The sequence below is a fragment of the Phocoena sinus genome, chromosome 17 (genome assembly GCF_008692025.1).
Source record: "Phocoena sinus isolate mPhoSin1 chromosome 17, mPhoSin1.pri, whole genome shotgun sequence".
NCBI classification, from domain to species: domain Eukaryota; kingdom Metazoa; phylum Chordata; class Mammalia; order Artiodactyla; family Phocoenidae; genus Phocoena; species Phocoena sinus.
Window position 1 is genome coordinate 64,401,810 of NC_045779.1, and position 16,641 is coordinate 64,418,450.

General features: G+C 48.6%; 1 protein-coding gene across 13 annotated transcripts in view; it reads right to left on the reverse strand.

Annotated features, from left to right (window-relative positions):
* MTSS1 (MTSS I-BAR domain containing 1) overlaps positions 1–16,641 on the reverse strand; it is a 162,792-nt gene that overhangs the window by 64,013 nt on the left and 82,138 nt on the right. The gene's annotated exons all lie outside the window — the stretch shown is intronic.

The following is a 16,641-nucleotide window of genomic DNA, read 5'->3' on the forward strand; positions in this document are numbered from 1 at the left end:
GTGCCCCGGTCCGGGAAGATCCCACATGCCGCGGAGCGGCTGGGCCCGTGAGCCATGGCCGCTGAGCCTGCGCGTCCGGAGCCTATGCTCTGCAACGGGAGAGGCCACAACAGTGAGAGGCCTGCGTACCGCAAAAAAAAAAAAAAACCCAAAAAACAACAACAAAAAAAAACAGAACAATGGGATTTCAATGCCTCACCGAGCTCTGAGAGGGTAAATGAAACACTATCTTGAATGGCTGGTCAGGGAATACGGTTTCTCCTATTGAGCTTGGCTGTCTAGTTCAAAGGCCGTCCTCGCCCACATTCCAGCCCTTTCCCGGCATCCCTCTGGAGAATCAAGACAAGAGAAGGCAAAAAAAAAAAGGAAAAAAAGAAAAGCACAGCCACCCTGACCACCTGGAATCCCTTCACCCATAAAGGCAACTTCTATCAAACCATCTTCCTTCCCACACGCTCCTTTCTTCCCATTCCCCACCCAAACCCACAAGGAAAGAAAACACTGACGCCACTGCAATCACCATGACTCTGACCTTTAAACGTTTAACCAGGGATCTATTTTTTTAAGGGCCCGATAAAAAGGCAGGTGATTTGTTTTCAACATGAGTCACAAAATCCCCGCAGTGAAATAATTCAATTAAATATTTAAAGGCCTTAGGTTTTGTTTGAGGCACTGCTGATGGCTGTGCCGTGTCAGCGCTGGCCATGGTCTCACGAGTGAAGTGGTCGGCCCCAGGAAAGAGGGGCTCAGGGGAGGGCGGGCTGCCCTACACCAGAGCTGGGAAGCAGGCTCGGGGGTGGGAGCAGGGCCAGCACTGTAGCATCATCTGTCGATAACACAGAAGCAGAGGTCGTGACCTCTCATGGACTATTTCCTATCGCTTTTCCCAGAGAAATCCTTCTTAGCCCTTGGAGGGACACCAGGATTCTCGAGGGGGTTCTTGGCACTGAACTGTACGGTTTAGGATTTGGTTGGGTTTTGCTTCTCTGGGGTGATGTGCTACCATGAGCTGGCTTTACTCTCTCAGTTCAAAAGACCCTCCCTGACTGGAGTCGCAAGAAAATAAGGGGAGGGGGCCTAAGGGCAAGGTCAGAGTACAAACACACACACACACACCATCCCACTACAAGAGTAAGAACAAGCCAACCTACTTGCCTTTATCAGTCCTTTCAGGAGCTGACGTCTTGGGTATTAGGGGAAGCATCCAAGTGATACCTAATCCAGAGAACTGTTTCATCTGAAGGATTCCAGTCACAAAAGACTCCCCAAACTACTCAATTTAGCTGTTACAGGGTATGGTTACCTTATGGAAAATGTTTAACTTCACACAGATATTTACCCTTCTTACAAAGAACGCAGGGGACTAAACTGCATGTGTTCATACGTAGGTATTAAGCTTGTCATATTTCCCCCAGATAATTTCCATTAAGGTACTGACCCATCATCTTCACAGGTGGCAAATACTGAAAGGCTGAAATTATTAGAAAACGTGGTTTAGGCTCAATTCCGTGAACACCACATCTCCTTTTTACCCAACATAAATAAATCCAGCACCCAAAATAGTTTGGTGCCCTGACCTCCCAAAACCTCTCATCTGCACAGTGAATTTCTGCTGAATTAACAAATCGGCCAGAAAACAAAATTTATAATATCAACCATCCAGTTTAAGCATTTGGCTTAAAAAACAAAATCAAACAAATAAAAAGCACCTAAAACACAGAAACACCTTCCAAAATATATGTTGCCATCTTGTCCTTCCCTGAGAAGATAGGAAACTCGGCCTTCTCTCGTCAGCTCATCAGAGCTGTCAACCATTGCTTCCCTGGGTGAATGGATAAGTGCTGCTTAAATCAGCTTAAAACAAAGGGGAGAGATTTCCTTGCAGGCCCCATTGAAGCATGCTAGTCAGCACTCATGCACAGAGTCGAGAAAACTCATCAGTGTGCAAAGACCTGTACAGACAAAAGAAGAACAAGACAGCCCTGCTCCCAAGGACTGGATCCCAGAGTAGGGGAGATGGGAGCCCGCACATACTGTTTCACATGAGCTACGAAAGAGCTCCAAAGCGATGGCAACGGAGCGCCATCTTTCGGAGCAGGGCAGGGCCATAGCGCAAGATTTTCTGTCCACGTTGCGGAAGGGCCGGTGAGAGGCACGGACCAAAGTTCAGAGGGGAGGTGACCCAAAGCAGTCTAGACTCAGGGGGTGATGTGACAGAGAGAGAAAAAAAAGGAAGGGATGGGTATGGGAGGGCTGCAGGGAGCAGTATCTGTTCACCCTGAGAGCGGAGGGTGATGAGCGAGGCAGGACCAGGAATGGAAAGTAAGTTTGGCATCCAAGGCACAGGCAACCTCGACTGGGAGTTCTATGAACAGACACGGAAATCAAGAGGTGGCAGTTTGGCTTGGCTGAGTCTCGGGTGCCACTGGGAGGGCCAAGTATCCCTGTATTGTGCCAGGTGTGTTGATGGCGCTGAAGTAGATGCCTGTCCGGATAAATGGAGACCAACCAGCAGACAGCGGGAGGAGACTGCAGGCTGACCCAAAGGGGTGGACTGGCCCAGACCGGGGAGGTGTGGGCACGAGAATGAACGAAGCCCTCACCCAGAGCTGTTCCCTACCCTCCACCTGACAAATGGCAGATGTCTGGCAAATGCCTGGAAACTTCCTGACACTCAGCTCCTTGTCCTTGTTTCATAGATAAATGCTATAAACGACACGGCCACATTTCCCCGATAGATACCTCAGCGGCTGGAAGGGCACGGAGGCCCCCAATCTGTCGGGGCCTGGGTATGTGGATTTCAGATCCAAATACGCAAATCATCCCCTTTTAGGGGAAATGGTTTTCTGGGCAGGACTTGGGGCTTGGGAGCCAGAAAGAAGAGTGAATGAGAAGGCACATGCGAACGGCTGTCCTCTTTGTTGGGCAGAATCAGACTCATGTCCGGGCTCGGCCTCCTGCTAGTTATGCGACCCTGGGAAGGATTTCTCTGGGCCTCGGCGTGCTTGTCAGCAAAGTGGGCCTTTTAAGATTCTACTCAGGGAACATATGAGATAAATCACCTGAGAATACACTACAAAATGCAAAGAGCTCCACAAGAGCAAGTGGCAGAATCCTTCTAATCTTTGCATTGAACCTATCACAATAATTCTGACTCATTCTTATAGGCCGGAGTCCAGTCCAGAGAAATGAACGTGTGGTAGAGAACTTAAGGATAATAATAAAACCCAAATACACACACAAAAACTGCAGCTTTGAGAACCACTGTGAAAGGCACTTAAATGCTCCAGCTGCAAGCGCAGCTATGCCGCCTTCTTTAAACACATCGAGTTTTCTTTAATTTCTTAATGAACAGACTCCTAGGCGCTGCTACAGAACAGGAAGGCTACACATCCATTTTCATGAGCAAACCCTCATACACAGCAGTGTGTCCATCCAAGAAATCCAGATGACAGGATTACATCCGGGCAATGTCCCCAGTGCCCGCCTGCACCTCCCAGGGGGCTTACAGGGTCAATTTTCCATAGTGTGTGCCTTTGATATAAGCAAAATGAGCACCCAGTACATGCAGGGTACTGTGCAAAGCCTGACGCGGACAGGAAGGGGGAGGCTGAGATTCAAAGCCCATTCTGACTCCAGGGCCAGGGTTCTCCAGCAAAACACTATGCTGACAAGGAGGAGGAGGATGATGATGACGAGAATGACTGAAGGGACCAGACAAAGGCCAAACCACAGCCAATCTGAAGGGCTGCAGGAGAGGAAGTTGGGGTGCATGGATCTTGCAGAAGTAGAATAATTTCTCACTACACGGAGCCTTTCTAATGTTTCACTGGTTCTTTTCTGGAGAACCTTCTGCATGCATTCTACATGCGTTGGTCCAGACCACGGACAGCTTTTCAGCTGCCTTTTCTGCCAAGATGCTTGAGCTAGAAAACAATCCCATATCCCAGGCAGCCCCAGTCAAAAAGACCTGAGAAGCATGAAGTCCAGAAATTAGCAATCTCAGCCACAGAGCAGGGGGTCATAGGAATCTAGTGTGATTCCATTCCATGAGGCAGTGTTTATGGGAAGCACTCCTCCTGCCCTTGGAAAAGAGGTGATGAGATGTACCTGATCACAGGATAGGGTGGTTAGAAATGACCAAACACTCAGTGAGAACAGATCAGAGTGCCCTGCAAATTCCGCCTGGGATATCTGGCTGCAGGTTTCTTCCTCTGGGCGTGGCCCCAGCCTCTGCTCCAGCAGACAGAAGAGAAAGGAAGCAGGGATGGCATCTACATGGTGATGGTCGCAGGGGCTGGTGCATGCCGCCCTGGCACTAAGGTCCCCCGAGGCATCTCCCGGTCACTGTGGCTGACGAGCCAGCAGTTTGTTCCCAGCCCCTGGCCAGCCTGCACACCTGGAGTCGGAGGTGAGCCCATCACAGGATACTGCTCCACCCCTGGGGTCCCCCCAACATTCCCGTTCACCAGGTCAAAGTTCGCACAGAGAAAACTTTCCAGGGCCTCAAGAAGCTGTCAGCCGGTTCTCAAAAGAGAAACTGAGGCTATGTTTATCCTCTCTCCTGGCACCTCTGATGGCGTCTTCACGGTGCCTTCGGGCTACCTGAAGACCCGGAGTCCTCTTAAACTATCTAGAGCTGGTTCCATTAAATTATTTAAGTGAGTGCTCAAAGGATGAGGGCTGGCGATCAGGGAGAAACTGGAGCCCAATCACTGCATGAGCTAACACTTCTGGGCTCCACTGCATGCACTGGGCACTCGACACTTCCCCTTCTCCACAATCCCACAAGGCAGGCACCTCTACTTGATAAAGAAGGAGACTGAGGCTCACAGAGGTGGTCACTTCACCAAGGTCACAAGATGAGAATGTGTTGGAGCAAGGATTTAAACCGGGGCTGTCAGATCTCAAAACCCCATTCTCAACTCCTCCAAAACACAGAGCTGCAGCCAAGGAGAAGAGGTGACATGGGACCAGGAAGACAGGAAGGTGCCAGGAATAAGTCACAGAGAAGGCAGGATGTGATCAGAGCCCTAGCGGCACCGTGGGTCCCCCAGGGACCGCCCAGGGGGTCAGGTAGGGAGTTGAGAGGCCTCGGGTGCCAGCCTGAGGTGTCTGAATTTCCACAGGTCACAGAGAGCCAGGGAAAGAAGACCGGGGAAGCCACATGAGCCGCACTTTAGGAAAAAAAAAAATCGCCATTTCCTAGGGATAGAACTACCTGATGGATAGAACACTAGCTGTGGTGCAAGGTACAGGACAGGCCCCTAAAAGGAGCAGAGGCTAAAAGCCTGGCAGGGGAAGAGGGGTGCTTCCCATCACAGGCAGCAAGTCTGAGCTCCATCAACCTTGCCGCCCCTGGCCTTCTCACTCCTGGATCATGCTCCCAGTACACAGCTCCAATTATCTGTTCCAATTAAACCACTGCCACAGGACACCAGATCCAATGACACAAACCAGCAGCAGGATGCGTACCCAGCCCCGGGCTGGCATTTATGCCCCTGAGTAGCAGGAAGGCTTCATCTCCAGCTCCCCACAGCTCGCCCGAGGAACCTGGGACCGTAGGTGAGCCCAGCGGGACCACCACCTCCGTCCCCCACAGGCCCGCACAGCTGGGGCTCTGGAAAAGGGCTAGAAGACACCGCCGGCAGGACCTAGAGAAGACAGGGCTCGCTCACCTTCAAGTCCACTGTCCTGGGCAAGGAGGCTTTCGGGATGCCAAAAGCAATGGCACCAATCCCAAAGGGGGTTCTTTCCCCACTGACAAGAGCAATTTACAGAACATCCAAGTTCCAAGTGTTTTGTTAGTTCACTAACAGACTCCTGAGCTTGGGTGTCTACAGTGGGCCAGAAACTGTGAGAAGCACTGGATATAATTTCATTTAATCCTCACTCATGGCAACCCTCGGAGACGAGTGTTACGTTACCCACCTCCTTCCATTTTATTATTTATTTATTTAATTTATTATTTATTTTTGGCTGCATCGGGTCTGAATTGCGGCACGTGGGATCTTCCGTTGAGGCATGCGGGCTTCTCTCTAGTTGTGGCGTGCGGGCTCCAGAGCACGTGGGCTCCCTAGCTGTGGCATGCAGGCTTAGCTGCCCTGCAGCACGTGGGATCTTAGTCCCCGGACCAGGGATTGAACCGGCGTCCCCCGTATTGCAAGACAGATTCTTAACCAATGGAGCACCAGGGAAGTCCCCACCTCCATATTAAAGATGGGGAAACTGAGGCTAAGAGAAAGTTGCTGTATGTGGGTCAACCCAGGATTCAAATCCAGATAGGGTCTAGCTCCAAAGTCTGTCCTTCAGGTCCCCTTACACCATGGCACGTTCTGGAAGGAACATGCATAGATTTCGTGTCATCCTAGACTATCTAAAGGAAAGTTTTATCCACCAAGAGGGCCCACGGGGCAAAAAGGGCAAAGGACAGTTAACATACACAGAGAGCTCAGGAGCCAGGCCAAGGCTTAAGCTCTATACACACGTTAATTTATTTTAGTTCCTCTAGCAAACTTGTGAGGAGGTACTATTATCATGCCCATTTTACAGACGAGGAAACTGAGACTCAGGGCAATTAGGTCACTTAAAGTGACAGAGCTTAAGAAACGTTCGAGCTGGGTACTGAGCTCTAAGGGTACCTGACTCTGACACCCAAGATCTGACCACTGAGCCACACTACAGCTGGATTTTGTGTAAGCCCTGCCCCAAAACAGACCCCAAGTACAAGCGCCGACGTTCCCAGTTGCTGAGACAGACAAGCGCCTCCCATGTAAGTAGCCTCCTGTCCTGGTGGAGGTTGGGCAGGCGTTGTTTCCATCCCAACCCACAGAGAGCCTGACTGAAGAGTGGGTCCTTTCTCCCAGAGAGCACAGCGCAAGGCCCCCCCAACACCCTGGAAGAACAAGAGGTCTCCCTAAGTGAATCATCCGGACACTAAAATTCCCTCTGTGGGCATCGTGAGTCTTCATCTTCATTTTTTTTTTCTTTTTTTTTTTTTTTTGCGGTACGCGGGCCTCTCACTGCTGTGGCCTCTCCCGGTTGCGGAGCACAGGCTCCGGACGCGCAGGCTCAGCGGCCATGGCTCACGGGCCCAGCCGTCCCGCAGCATGTGGGATCTTCCCGGACCGGGGCACGAACCCGTGTCCCCTGCATCGGCAGGCGGACTCTCAACCACCGCGCCACCCGGGAAGCCCCATCTTCATTTTAACTATGAGTTTTTTAAAAACACATTGCACATATTATACCATCTGTCAACACAAGCCATCGAGGGTCAAGCAGGCCCGTTACACAGATGGGTGTCATTCACTCAGGGAAAAGGTGACTCGGGGATGGAGCAGGGGCAGAGCATGAGACCTGGAAGCTGAGGAAGGGGAAGGACTGGGAAGAAAAAGGACGAGAGAGGTCACTGAGAGTTTTCATTATTTTGATTTTCTTTTTATTTATTTATTTTTGGCTGCATTGGGTCTTCGTTGCCGCACAGGCTTTCTCTATTTTGAGAGCGCAGGCTCAGTAGTTGTGGCGCACAGATTTAGTTGCTCCACGGCATGTGGGATCCTCCCGGACCAGATCCCGAACCCGTGTCCCCTGCATTGGCAGGAGGACTCTTAACCACTGCACCACCAGGGAAGCCCCTGATTTTCAAAGATGTCACATCTACGATCTGATTTCTCCCCACAATTCTAAGGAAGGAGGAGCAAGCAAGGACTGATGTCCTTGGTTTACAAATAGTGGAATTGAGCGTCAAAGAAATTCAGCCACATACCAGGTGGTACAGACACTGGCTATACAACGGGACCCACGGACCAGCAGCAAGACCTGGGAGCCCTAGCTCCAGACCTCCTACATCACGGCCTGCATCCCAACAAGAACCCCAGTGGTTTGCAGGCACTTTCAAGTTTGAGATATGCTAGTCTAGTGCACAGGCTTTGAGGTCAGAAAAATCTGGGTTCCGGTTCCAGCAACACTACTCACTGGCCGTGTGACTTAGAGCAAGCAGGCCAACAGGCCTGAACACTCTCATCTGTAAAGCAGTACTTATTTACAAGGCAGTTGTAAGAAGTAAACAAAATAATGCAGGTAAAGCACTTAGCACAAAATCATTACCCGCCCCCCAAAATAGCAGTGAGCTCTGCTATTGCCAACATTTAAGGGTAGAACCCAAGTCACCACATCCCGCCTCTCATTACTTTCACCCTTCGGGAAACTTCTGGCCATGGCACTCCAGAACCTGCCTGGTAGTTTGCAATGTTCTGCCACCCACCACTGTGTTCTTAAATACACAATTTAACACAGCATCATCACCGAGATAAAGCTGCCAACCACACTTGGAGCCAAAGACCCACCTGTGTAAGGAAGGGAAAACAGTGACTAATGGTGGCACTTAAACATCTCGTCAGCCAGCACCACAAGGCTTTGCCCTTGAGCCTAAAGCACCTCACACACCAGGCACTGAGGTCAAAGGCAAGGAAGCCGGGGGACGGGGCAGGCTGGCGCTTCTGGACTCTGATTCCAGGCGAGTTGCCACAGCTGGGGGCCCTGAGGACACGGTCACTACCTTGACCCAGGAATCTCCCCATTGACACAAAATGTCCTTTACTTCAGGGCCAGCAAACGCAAGACACACAACACGTGAGCCCTTGCAGACACCGAAGGCACGTATGAAGTAAAGGTTTTGTCTACACAACAGGGTCCCAACACCTCTGTGCAGGTCAGAGCCTGTCCCGGGCAGCTGGCCGTTACCCCGCTCACAGCCCTGCTTTTCCCCTGGGCCTCACCAGGCACTTGGCCTCGAGTCCTGGTCAACTCTTACCTGTCCCTCACTCATCTCAAGGCTCCCCAACTGTGTCCTAAGACGTCTCTGGCTCCATACCGTGCACTTCACTCCCAAAGGCTCCCGGGTCTACCGGCTTCTGTCTCTTCCCAGCTCAAACCATTTGCAGCACCACTCTCGTCTTTGTCAACCTCCTACAACAGATCCTGCCTCATCGGGCCCTACTGCTTACAGAATAAGACCCAGGGTTCTCCAGAGTCAAAGGCAGCAAAGCTAAGGCTCCCATCACTGCCCGACCACCCACACCCAGCCTCCTGGCCTCGCCCCTGAGATAAACAGATCTGGAGTTGACACGTGGTGATGGTTGTCCTGCAGGTTTGGTTTTAACAGAAGGTAAACAGAACAGGGAGGAAGAGGTAAGGAGCTGACTCTCCACACTGCCCTTTATTAGCGCGCACACACCACAAACCAAAGTCAGCAAAAAATAGGCTGGATCTTGTTACCAACTGGAAATTTCTCCAACCAAGGGGCTGTTGCTGTCTTAGGAGCCAACACTTTAATAAACCTACCGTTGGTCAGAAACTTTTGGGAACTCACATTTAAGAACAGCATTCAGAAACAGGTTTATAAGTAACTTAAGAAAACCCGTTTTTGCGACTGTTTCACGGTCATATGCATGTTCTGATCGTAAGCGGTACTGAGCAGCTTTGTCACCCAACCTGGTACCAGGACTTGGCTCCAACTCTTATTGGAAAAATTAGGTCTGATCTCAGTGGGGTACAAAGTTACCACGGTGGGGACTTCCCTGGTGGCACAGTGGTTAGGAATCCACCTGCCAGTGCAGGGGGCACGGGTTCGAGCCCTGGTCCGGGAAGATCCCACATGCCGCGGAGCAACTAAGCCCGTGCGCCACAACTACTGAGCCTGCGCTCTAGAGCCCACGAGCCACAACTACTGAGCCCTCATGCCTACAGCCCGTGCTCCGCAACAAGAGAAGCCCGTGCACCGCCATGAGTAGCTCCCACTCGCTGCAACAAGAGAGAAGCCTGTGCACAGCAACAAAGACCCAACGCAACCAAATATAAATAAATAAATTAATTTAAAAAAACAAAGTTACCCACAGTGAATGGTTTTAAAGTAATGTTTGTTGATTCCAATTCGATATTTGTGTAGAGTTCTGATGGTAGTTCTAGAAATGGTTCCCTGGAAGATCTGAGTGAAATTAGTTGCCGAGAGCAATTAATGCGATGACTGCTCTCACACTTCCAGGTGTGATCCCGATCCAAATTTAGGTATTAAAGTAGACATTCATCAAAAGGACAAAATAGCCATGACCTTCTCCAGGTAGCTTCCTTTGAGACCAGTAAGAAGGATACTGTATAGGCCAGTCCTTCTTCTAAATGAGATGTACAAAGTTCCAATGACCCCTATGTTTCTTTGTACTTTCCTTCATCATCCTTTCAAACCACATTGTATAAATATTTACAAATACGAAGAGATCTCCACCTGTCACCAAGGACACACCCTTTACCAAAAGGGTTATGACAACTGGAAAATGTAAGGTCACCAGCCTGATTTCTGGTGATCAGCTAACTAGAGCCTTCACATTTTCCTTGATCTAAATCCCTTTTCTCCCCTGTTGCTAAAAACAACAACTGGCAGATGTACAGTCCATGCCCTTGGTATTCAGTTAGCGGTCCCTGGGTCAGGGGCCCCAGCACCCGGGAGCTCCACAGGAATGCAGCATCCCCGGCCTCACCCAGACTGGCTGCCTCAGAACCCGCATTTGACAAGACCCCCCAAGTGATGCCTGTGCACAGCAGGGTCTGAAAAATGCTGCTCTATGTGAAAATTCTAAAAGACAGCAAATGATTTTAAAGAGCCCTAATGAATGTTTTGTCTTTACAAAATAATGAACCCTCAACGTTTTGTTTTTGCAAAACAACTAACTCGCCTCTGACTCCGTTTCCCTCATTTACTAAAAGTGAACACGGCAGGTTCTCAACCCTGCACAATCTCCCTGGATTTGTGTTAAGTTAATGCTGCATCCAGCCTTGCTCAGAGCCTGGAACATAAAAGGGAGCTCCATTAAACGCCCACTTCCTTAACCCTCCAATCGTCACTTCTCTCCTCTCCCTTTCTTCCTCTAAGCAAACCTCACTTTGGGGTTGAAAACGAGAAAGATTAAGGAACAGCACTTGAGAGAAGAGGAGGAAACAAACGCACAGAACAAGTCACAGGACACAGCTGCTCTACGTTGCCTCACAAGTCAGTAAAGTGAGAGTATGCTGGTTGTAGCTTCCCCTTCAGACAGCAGATCAACTCCAGTTAGCCCAGAAACATGGCTGCGGTCTCCAAAGTTTAAGAAGACTTGGATTTCTTTCCTAAAATGCTCATCTGATAAATTTACATGTAAACAGAGAAATGTGTAATGCCTGATACATCCCAGCCAAAGGCCCTAACACTGCTGTTCCTATAAAGCCCCAGGGTCCCTCTGGCCAGAGTGCAGGAAAATCCTTATCACTGTCACTTATTGTGGGTTATCTCCCATCTGCCACGCTAAGTTGCTTGAGGCTGGGGAGAGTGGCTTATTCATCTTTACACCCTCCAAAGCACTGCCAGACCCAGGAGACAGTGGGTGCTCAATCACTGCTGTTGTGAGGATGTCCTGAAGCTGTTATGGTCTGCACTGCAATTGCCCTATTTCGAGGTGGACTCCACTTACTTTATGCCCCGCCCATTTCTCTTTTGTTTGACTGCTATCATGCTTTCCATCTGGCTGCTAAACAAAATAATGAGGAAGTTTACTTTCTCAGTATTCTCACCTAGGCTAAATAAAATGTCCTGTACAATACACCAAGTATTGAACGAGTCTCTGAGGAAGGTCTTGAACACAAAGGTGAGAGGGTCTGTTTGCCAGGCTCCTCAGGCTATGACACAAAGTCCAAAGCAGCCTCAGATACAGGTTCCTGGGTTTATTTGCAGTTACTGGCAGATTTCTTTCTCTCTTTTTTTATTAAACATGTTTTGAGACTCCAAATGCAAGGAAACTGTAACAAAGGTTATTATTAACCCAGGGAGCTTACCTCCAAAAAGTTTTCCAAAGGGCAGCCGATGTGACACGATCATTGTGACAGCTATGACAAATTAAGCTTTATTTGCCCAAGAGCCCTCCCTGTTCATTTAGCTGTGATCACTGAGGCCTCGTGATCCTAGCTGAGGAAATGCACACCCAGCTGTCACTCAGAGCCTCAGAGCTCGCAGACTGAGTCTCCAAGTGTTCCTGTACAACGAACAGAAAGCACCCAAACACCATCACCATTGGGAAGGGCGCCCTCGAGAGGGGGCTGCCTCACATCTCGGTATGTGGGGCTCCATCATGACCTTGTGTGATGGCCTCAGAGCCTCTTTAGAGGAACCAAAGGTCAGCATTTGCTGTGGGCAGGGAGCCAATGGCAACTGACTCTACCGACTGCATGATCTTTCAGGACTTGCTTACATCATTTAAAAATTCAAAGGTATAAAACCTGGAACTAAGATGAGACTTTCCGCTGGTGTCCATGGAATGGCTAAGGAAGGAAGGATCTTTTAATCTTCTGCTGCATATGCCCTGTACCTTACATGGTCCCCCACTCTGATATCACAACAACCCGGAGAGTCAGACATCTACCCCAAAGACCAGGAAACTGTGGCCCTGCTAAGGCCCCAGAAGTAAGTACCAGGCTCCAGGACTGTCTACTCCAAAACAAGTACACTTGTTCATACTTTCCTAAAGGGCCATCCTGCTCCCTCAAAAAGGAGTTCAGATTAAGGTGGCTAGATTTTAAAATGAATTTATTAATCTAATCCCTCCCAAGTATATATTCTGTGAAAGAGTACAGGGAAACGGGGTAGGAACTAGAGAAGCAAACAGAAGCAAGAGAGGTTTCGGATGGTGACTATAAAGAATCACTCATGGGGGGCTTCCCTGGTGGCGCAGTGGTTAAGAATCCGCCTGCCAGTGCAGGGGACACGGGTTTGAGCCCTGGTCCGGGAAGATCCCACATGCTGCGGAGCAACAAAGCCCGTGCGCCATGGCCGCTGAGCCTGTGCTCTAGAGCCCGCGAGCCACAGCTACTGAAGCCGGTGTGCCTAGAGACCATGCTCCGCAACAAGAGAAGCCACCGCAATGAGAAGCCCGCGCACTGCAACCAAGAGTAGCCCCCCCGCTCCGCTCGCCAACTAGAGAAAGCCCACGCACAGCAACAAAGACCCAACGCAGCCAAAAGTAAATAAATTAATTAATTTAAAAAAAAAAAAGCATCTCTCACGGCCAGTACCAAATGAGGGATGCATGGGGTGAGGCGCCTGAGTGGGCTGAGGCGGGGATACAAGCCCAAGGAAGCCCTTCTCCCAAGGGGGAAGCAGAGTACAGGGTTGATGGATGGGCTGGTGCGGGGCTTGGTACTGGAGGGTGAGCACCAAACACTTGCAGAAATGCAGGCAGGAGGGGGTGAGAGCATCTGCAAACCTTTGGCCTTGGCCCAGCTGCTGTTTCATGCTGGGGCCTGCAGGAAACAGGTGGTCGTTTCCATTCACATCCTGGCAGGAGTGGAATTTCTGTGTCACATTTGGGCCTCAGATTCTTCACCCAAAGCAGTGTTCTCCTGATGAGCCTTTAAGTGAAGGGGTGATCTGCCTCTGAAAGCTAGAGGGCTGGGTTTCATAGCTACACGTGGGATGCACGCACTTGCTCATTCGTTCATTTCATACAAACTCCGACTGAGCCCAGGTGTGAAGGTTGCTATGGGAACACGAAACCAAATCAGTCTGAACTTGCCCTCAAAGAAAGTCTGCTCTCATAGAAGACTCAGACACAAGTTAGATAAATTCAGGAGGTGAAACAGGTTTGGGACTTTATAAAGGAGATGTATTAATTTCAGTTGGGAGTTAGGACAGCGCTTCCCAAGCTTTACTGTGCATAATAAAAATCACCTGAGAAACCTCCCCTTCCTTCTCATGTAATTCCGTGATTCCTCTATCTTTTTAGGGCAGAAGACATTGACGTTATGGTATTATCCTTTAAGTCAGAGAATGTAGCCTTTGACAATAAATCTCATAAAGATGTTAATCATAATTTTTTTTTAACCTTAGAGAGATCTAAGGAAATTTCAAATGTCATGACTACAAAAGGTTTAAAGATTGAACACTGCTACCCAATGTTAAAGGTCTTTCCCTTTGATCAGTGGAGAAGACATAGTTAAGAAAGTACACGGAAGTATTTGTGATCAAATCCACAACCAAACTGGCCCTTAGAATTCAGTAACGCTGCTGAATGGAGCTTCAAAGGAAGCCCCAATCATCCAAAAAATAAGCTTGGAAAGAGAAGGAATAGAAAAAGGGATCACACTCAGACATTCCATTTTCTAAGTTCCTTCCCTGGAGGAGATCCGTGCCCTCTAGAACACTGTCAGGAAACCGCAGGGTCCATGATGGGATAAGCAGACACCTGCGGTCCCCACAGCCTCGGAGCAGTTCTGGTCTCCCCGGTGCTCCAAGAGAACAGAAAGGGCCACAGAGCTAATTACTACCATTCAAGCATGAAGCTGAAATATCCCCCAAATGCTTCCCTTATAATAACCTAGGAGTTTTTAGATTAACACCCATCATAGACATACTTCCTGCCACTTTGGTCAGGACACAGGAGGGTGACAGGGACCCCGAGGCCACAAAAGAATGAGTAGCAAAGCACAGTGATGCATTTCTTAATCACCGGTGATTATTGCCTTAACGTTAAAAGGAAACAAGTGATAAATATCATGTCGGAAATACAGAAACAGCCCCCACAAGGTAAAGAATTTTAATTAACTGGGAAGGCCACTTTGAATTCATCAAAAGGCTGAACTGGCGATACAAATGGATGTATTAACTAGACATTTTAACAACAAAAAAAGGACTACTATTTTTCAAATGCATATACAGTAATGAGCTAGGTTAAAAGGTGTTGGCAAGCAGAAGTCCGAGCAACCTGCTTTAATGAGGATGTAAAATTCTCACAACAGAACTCTGTAAACAAGCTTCTCTAAAGTGCCATAAAAGCAGATGCTATTAAACAGACGATCTTTCTGATAGTATTAACTTGCCTCACAGATTTCTTTTCTATGTAGTGTTAAGACCGTTACTGTCTAAATGTGCATAAACTTGGGAGCTGGGAAGCCTAATTGAACAAGATTTCTGCTAAACTGCCTGCCCCCCAAAACTAATAATAATAGTGAATGAGATAAACATTATAAAGACAGACTAATATAATAAGCCTATCACACTGAGCTGACATTTAATGAGCACCTACTATGTGAAAGGCTCTTTCACATATACTGTTTACTAGCTGGACCCTTCTCAACTTCAGTGCTGAAGAAGAGCTGTTCATCCCATTTCACAGAAGAGGAAACTGAGTGGCTTCCCTTAGTTCTTACAACTGATCATGCTGGGCTACGAACCCAGTTCTCTCGGCTCCCAGGCAGCCCACTCCCTATTCTTTCACCCTCTTGAGCCTATTTCCCACCAAGCAACTGGAGGCAATGCTAAGGAAATGCAGTCACTCTGGGTCAGCAGAAAAACTATCCTGTCTGATGTGACGGTTGTTTGATTATTTTAAGAAGTCAGAGCAGGAAAGGACTCAGAAATTATATACACCCTTTAAACACTTTAACTTAAAACATTCATTCTTCAGTCTTGTGATAAAGGGCCAAGGTCTTTCCTTTCGAGTATGGATCTGCTGTATGGAGGTCTGTGGTCTTTCTAGCAAAAAACCACACCCTGCAATGTATGATTTCAAGTTCCTTTAAGGAGAGTTTCACTACTTGCAAAGAGAAGAATCCTTCTAGATTTTAACCACCACCATCCCCCCACCACTTCACTTAAACCGATTCAGCTCAACCATACCTAAAACACCAGGATTTTTTTTTAATAAGTTGTTTTTCAAGTCTTTCCAAAACACACAATGTAGTTTCAAGAAAAACCATGTCTCTTCACCCTCAGGATTCATCCATTAATATATTTCATTCAATTACATAATTACAAAAAGCAAGTACTAGAGGTAAAAACAACTTTGGGGGACAAAACACAACTAACCAGGAAGCACAGCACACTCTTCTGGAGGGAGCAGATGTGGTAGGGGACAGACAAGGGAGCAATCACACCCCCACTGTGGACCACAGGGAGGGAGGGCAGCATCTCTGCCCACTGGAGGCCAGTTAAGATAGGGTTTGTCACACACACCTGTAAGTGCCTTGGGACAAACACTGGGCGATGCCATCAGAAAGCAGAGCAGTATTCGAGCAGGAGAAAAGGTGAGCCCCAACAAACACGGGTCTAAGTAACCATGACCTTCACAAGCCCCAGGACCTCTGTGAGCCTCAATCCCTGGAATGAGTGGTTAAAACAGTGTTCCTCACGCAGCTGCCACAAAAATTCAGTAAGAATATAGAGAAAGCACCCAGCCCCAGCCTTGGAACATAGAAATGCTCGATAATCATGAGCTCCTTCTCTGCCTGTGTACCTTTCTCCCTCAGAGGCTAGCAACGTGCTTCGAAGTTGAAAGCACTGCAGATAGATGGATGGATGGATGGATGGATGGACGGACGGACGGACGGACAGATGGAGAGCCAGATGGACAGCTGGTGTGGCGGCAGAACTTTAAAAACCCTTCATTTTAGTAACTTCCTTGGCTCAAACAGCCCAAATAAATGAATCAAGAAGCTATATCCTGAAGCAGAGTTTTCCCCCACCAGAAGGTGAATGAATTCTAATTTCATCAACAACATGGATAAAAGGAAGAGAGGCAAACGGAAGAGAATTCAGAAAGTATCAGTCCCGGATGTTAAACAAAA